At 33.0% G+C, this 6,392-nt stretch overlaps 1 long non-coding RNA gene across 1 annotated transcript; it reads left to right on the forward strand.

The window, feature by feature from the left end:
* Window positions 1–3,290: 3,290 nt before the first annotated feature.
* On the forward strand, window positions 3,291–6,075 carry LOC122029724. The gene is made up of 2 exons (XR_006125164.1): window positions 3,291–3,746; window positions 5,881–6,075. It is a non-coding gene; the product is annotated as an uncharacterized LOC122029724 (long non-coding RNA).
* The last annotated feature ends 317 nt before the right edge of the window (window positions 6,076–6,392 follow it).

Genomic DNA, 6,392 nt, shown 5'->3' on the forward strand with positions numbered 1-6,392 from the left:
AAGAAAACTTGTTCAAACTAATCAAAAAATAAAGTTGGCAAAACACTTGTAATTTTTTAACCAAAAAAATAACAAAATTTTTTAAAGGAAAGCTTTTGAAGATTTATATTAGATTTTGAAAGCTAACCTTTACATAGCTAACTTTAAAGTTTAAGTAGATGTTAAGAAATTTTAAAATTTGAATAAGTTTTAAGGAAATTTTAAAATAAGTTTTGCAAGAATGACACTTTTCAAAAATTTTCAAGGATGAAACTTTTTCAAGAATGAAACTTTTAAAAAACTAGGTTTTACAAGAATGAAACTTTTTCAAAAACTATTCAAAAACATCTTTTAAAGTTGGTTTAAAAGAAGTTTACAAAAATTGAAATAGTTTTCAAAATAATTTTTCAAAATATATGATTTGATAAGTATAAGAATTTTTCAAAACATGTGATTTTTTAAAATATGTTAAAAATGATTTTCAAAGTAAGCATTTTGAAAAAGAGTTTTTAAAAACATCTTTTCAAGGATGTGTAAACACTAAAAAAATATTTTGAAAGTCATTTTTAAATATTCTCCCCCTGAATATGATATTATTTAAATTAATCTAGTCAACTAGAAATTGTCCTAAAGTGTCTAACCGTTAGTTACTAACTAACTATCAGAGGATAGCAGTGTTCACTTGGTTAGTCAGGTTAAATGATTGTATCCAGTTAGTGTTTGACTAAAAGTGGATTACTTAACCTGATCACTGTTCTGTTTGGTATTTTACGCCTAGACTTGTATTGATGCACTGATATAAGCATCTTAAGTCCAGGCAAAGAGCCTCTGCATCTCAGGCCGTTCTAAGTTTTGAAATACACAATCAAGGTTAATCTATTGTGTTTGTGAGATGCTTAAGTCCTAAATCTATAGGAACATGATTTCTATAGATTTGATCTACACTAAGACTAAAATTTATTTTGAAAAACTAAGGAAATTTGAATTTTTTTTAGAAAAATATAGGTAAGGGGGTTTCCTTAGAATTTGTAAATCATTTGAAAACTATTTTTGAAGATAATAGTCTTATTCTATATAACACATTCCTAGTTGTTGACGTAAATTGCTAAATTCACTTTCAGGGAGATGTTTGATAAATATGTCAGCTAAGTTGGACTTGGGCTCAATGTAATTGAGTTCGCCTTTAGCTACATGATCCCTGATAAAGTGGTGTCTAATTTCGATGTGTTTAGTTCTTGAATGATGCACTGAATTTTTTATTAAGTTAATTGAGCTAATATTATCAATTAGTACTTTTATATTTTTGAAGTTTAAGTTAAAATCTTTTAGGGTGTGCATCATCCATAACAATTATGCAACACATTCTCCTATTGCTATATATTCTGCCTCGGTAGTAGATAAAAGCAACACAGTGTTGCTTTATACTAAACCAGTTGACAAGTGATGGTCTAAGTAATTGACATCCACCACTTGTACTCTTTCTATCTAGTTTACAGCCAGCATAGTCTAAGTCAGAGTAACCTATTAGTTCAAAATTAGTTATTCTTAGATACTAAATTCCTACATTTGGTGTTCCTTTTAGATATCTAAAAATTCTTACATTAGTTAAGTGAGATTCCTTAGCACAAGTTTGGTATCTAACACATATACTAACTACAAATAAAATATCAGGTTGACTAGCAGTTAAGTATATGAGGCTGCCTATGACACTCCTATAGTATTTTAGGTCTATGGATTTTCCATTCCAAATTTTTTAAGTAATTCTTTGATATATTTTTGTTGATAAACATAATTTCCTTCACTAATTTGTTTAATCTGTAACCCTATAAAGTAAGTTAGTTTACCTACTAGGCTCATTCAAATTCTTGTTCCATTAGGGTTATAAATTCTTGTAAAAATTTTGAATTGTTTGAACCAAAGATTATATCGTCTACATATACTTGGGCTATAAAGATATCTTGTTTGATTGATTTTACAAATAGTGTTGATCAATTTTTCCTTGGTTGAATCATTTGGAAATTAGGTAGGAGGTCAACTTCTCATACTAGGCCCTAAGTGCTTGTTTAAGAGCATACAAGACTTTCTTAATTTTAAAGACATGGTCAGGATGATCTAAACTCTCAAACTCGGGTGGTTGACCTACATAAACCTCTTATTTTATTAGCTCATTTCAGAAGGTGGACTTAACATCCATTTGATAAAGGTTAAATCCTTTATGAGCTGCATAGCTAAGTTGCATTCTAATGGACTCAAGTCTGGCTACTAGGGCATATGTTTCATTATAGTCAAGTCCCTCTACTTGACTAAACCCTTTAGCCACTAGTCTAGCCTTGATTCTAATAATTTTTCCATTTTTACTTAATTTATTTATTAATACCCATTTTGTTTATATTACCTTTTTATTAATAGGTAGTGGTACTAAGTCCCAGACTTTATTTCTTTTAAATTGGGTAAGTTCTTCTTGCATGGTTATGATCCAGTCTGGGTCAAGTAGAGATTCTTCTATCATTTTGGGTTCAATTTTAGAGATTAAGGCAATTTGACTTAGATTTATAAAAGCTAATCTAGTTTGGACTCTTAGGTCTGGTCACCAATTATTTGGCCAATTGGATGGTTTGGGTTGTAACGACCCAAATTTCCTCATTTTGAGCCCTAAAAATAATTCAAAAATATTTTTAAATGCTATAGAAAAATTCTAGAGATTTTTAGAAATTTTTAGAGTATTTTTATGTAATTTTTGGAGTTCGTTTGGTATTTTTACCAAGAGAAAGAAGTTTAAAAAAAAAAAAAGAAAAAAAAAGTGTTAAAGCTAATCTAGTTTGGACTCTTAGGTCTGGTCACCAATTATTTGGCCAATTGGATGGTTTGGGTTGTAACGACCCAAATTTTCTCATTTTGAGCCCTAAAAATAATTCAAAAATATTTTTAAATGCTATAGAAAAATTCTAGAGATTTTTAGAAATTTTTAGAGTATTTTTATGTAATTTTTGGAGTTCGTTTGATATTTTTACCAAGAGAAAGAAGTTAAAAAAAAAAAGAAAAAAAATGTTAAAGTCGAGTTTTGAACCCAAGACCTCGGACTTAGCTGAGTTTTAACCGAATCCAACCAGTCAACTAATCTGCGACCTGTTTGTGAGTATATATGGGATGAAATATATATAAGCAGTATTTATGAATGTTTAAATAAATTGGAAATAAAAGTGCGCGGATGAGGAATCGAAGCTGCGACCTGGGATTTGGTTAAAACTGGGTTAACCAAGTGTGCTAGCGGTCATTTGTTATTAAAGGAGGAGAAAAATTCTATTTAAGCAGTAGTTAGGAAACAGAGAATAATAGGAAATAAAATAGTTGCAGCTGGGATTCGAACCCGCGAGCCGCGCCCAAAACAGAATGCAACCAACCAACTGGGCCAGCGGGCTTTATTAATAAGAAGGGAAGCGAAAAATATATAAGCAATAGTAGTTAATAGAAATATTGGAGTTATAAAGTGAGAACTTAGGGCTTGATTACTCGTGACCAAAAAAAACCCTACCTCTTCTTTCTCTCCCGACGCCGTTCTCTGCTCGAACGAAAACACAAAAGAGGGCTTAGGGCTTCACTCCGGCGGCCGGCCAAGGCAAGGTTCTATGGATTCTTCACACCGCCGAGCTCCTCTCGACGAGGAGAAATCTGGAGCACGAGGAGGAGCCGCGATTTCGAGTCTTCCGATCAGAGCTCCGAGACCTAGAAGTCCTCCTTGCGTTCGGTTGTAAGTCCAAGAACGCTAGGTAAGTCGCTTCTCACCTGCAGTAGGAGTAGCTCCGAATTGGCTTTGGTGTTTTTTCTTGTTTTCTTGAATTTTGCCGTGAAGAATCTTGCTTTTTATTTGCTGCCGTGAACCTTAAAGAAAGAAGAGACAAATTGGTTTAGTAAGCATGAAGAACAGATTTCGGATTCCTGTGTTGGGCAAGGAACGAGGAAGAGTTTAGTTTCCTTTAAAGCATGTAGTTTGATTTTGTAGAATGGTATGTTATGATACAATACATGAAGAACAACCATATTTTCCTAGGTTTTCAGTAGCAAATCTTTGTTTGGTTGCAAGGTGTGTGCAATGGCATAGTGTTGGTGAATATGCTGTCAGATACTTGATTGTAGTTTAGTCCTTACAGCATGTAAGTAAATGTACTTCAGATTTATGCAATTGATATGGAATTTGTGATGTGTTCAAGATTGCTAGTGCAGGTTTTGTTGGGAATTAAGTCTTACTTAGGATGTTATTGCTTCTCCCTGTCGAATTTGCAACTGTTGTACCGATTTTGATAGATTAAGCTTGATTGATGATGCCTTTGTTCCTCTTTATGGCTTCTAGAATTTTTGTACAGATTATTGATAGGTTAAGACTCAATGGTTGGAGGTTTTGTTCTTTTGAGAGCTTCCAAAATCTTGGACAGATTCTGTCGGTGGATTTAGCTTGATGATTGGTATTTTGATGGAGATTTTAGAACTAAATCAGCGGATTAAGAAGAGTGAAGAGAACATAATCCTTTTGTTTGCAGGATATCGATTATGCTTTGAAAAGGTTTGAAGCAGATGAACAACTTGAACTATGTTTTCTAGATTAAGAGTCCATGCATTAGAGCTGCTGAGTAGAAGATCATATGATTTATTTCAATGAGGTTTCACTACATATAATCATATGTCTGTAAGATATAACATTCTGTTATACTAGTTTATTCAGGAGATCAAGTGGGTTCCATATTTAGGAAGATAATTCCTGTACCGATTATTGAGGTTAGTTTAGTCTAAAAGTGAGAAGTATGTGATGATTTAGTTATGCAAGTAATAAGTTCAGAATAGAAGTTTAGTTTAGAAGATGAGAAAAGAGATTTACATGTTGATTAATGTAGATTTTATAAAGTATTAAGATGCAGATTTTGTTAAGCTAGTATGCAGATTTCTGTTAAGCTATTATGCAGATTTTTATCAAGCTAGTATGCAGATTTCTGTTAAGCATTAGTGCAGATTTTTGACAAGTATTGTATGTGCAGATTTCTTTTGTATTTTATGCATGATTATGTGTTACATAGTTAGTTTCATTCATAGATGCATACGAAAGACACCCTAACAGTATTTTGGGTTTAAGAAAAGTATAAGAAAGATGAAGAAAAGTATAAGAAAGATAAAGAAAGGAAAGAAAAAGGCCAAGGCCTTAAGTAGATCCCGAAGTCAAGACTTTAGGGATTTTGGCACACAAGGTGCTAAAGAAAATGCCGAGGCATTATATATTAGAAGTATTAAAAGATAACAAGTATTTTACTTTTATCAGTGGCACTGTATTGGACTCTCAGTTGTCCTTAGGTTGGGCTCCCATAGTCGTCCCTAGGTTTAGATAACCTAGTAGTAACGGCTCGGCAGACGGTCGACGGTCGACGACCATAGGGTCGCCAAATGGGCCGCCAAATGGGTCGGGTCGTTACAAAAGTAAAAGCACAATTGCCGGGCCCAAGAGAAGTTGATTATTATTTTGAAGTACTATAAGTATAAGTTTTTGAACAAGTAAAAGGAGTTTTACATAAACATAAAGTATTAAAGATTAAGTTAGAACAAATGAAATAAAGTTTCATATAGTTCTAAAAATCAGTAAGTTTAGTTCTTTATTCTACCATGTTTATCTAGTAGATGAGTAGTTTTCCTATTTACCTATTAGATGAGCAGCATGATTAACTATTAGAATTACATGAGTAGATTCCTTAGCTTTTCTTTGCTATTAGTTTGACATGAGCAGTTATGTTTATGCTTTATTTCTTTTTAGAGCATATAGTTTCTAGTTCTTTTCGTATACATGCACATTCGTGATTTTGTGAGTTAGATAGCGCTTACTAAGCAAATTTTGCTTATAGACTACACTTCCTCTTACTGCAGATACAGGAAAGAAAAATATATAGAAAGGAAGGCGACAAGGAGGTGTTCGAAGGATGTGTGATGCCAGGACTATGGAAGCCTTGAGATTAGGAAAGAGTTTTATTCTAGTTTCTATTGTCTTTTGTTATGTTAGAAGTATTTGAGATAGTACATGATATTGTGATGTGATTAGGACATAGTAGATGAATTGTGATATGGTGTGATGAGTTGTGGTATGGTTTTCTTTATTTTGGATTTATTATACTGCGTGGTTGATTGATATGTGTTCCAGCCGCTTGTGGCTGAGTATATATTGCATGTATTGTTGAATATGGTCACCGGTACAGGGGTGACTCTGCCGAAATTTTTCGGTAGGGTTTCTTCGAGGATTTTAATCATACCGGTTAAGTAGAGTTAGTAGTTAAGTAACGGTCATCCTTAGAGAGTAGTAGTAGTTAGAAGGGTGGTTGTTACATGGGTTAGGTCTTATGGTTCTAGTAGGTTCATTCTCTTGAAGTTGATGTTCTTCTTTG

Source organism: Zingiber officinale, chromosome 10B, assembly GCF_018446385.1.
Source record: "Zingiber officinale cultivar Zhangliang chromosome 10B, Zo_v1.1, whole genome shotgun sequence".
NCBI classification, from domain to species: domain Eukaryota; kingdom Viridiplantae; phylum Streptophyta; class Magnoliopsida; order Zingiberales; family Zingiberaceae; genus Zingiber; species Zingiber officinale.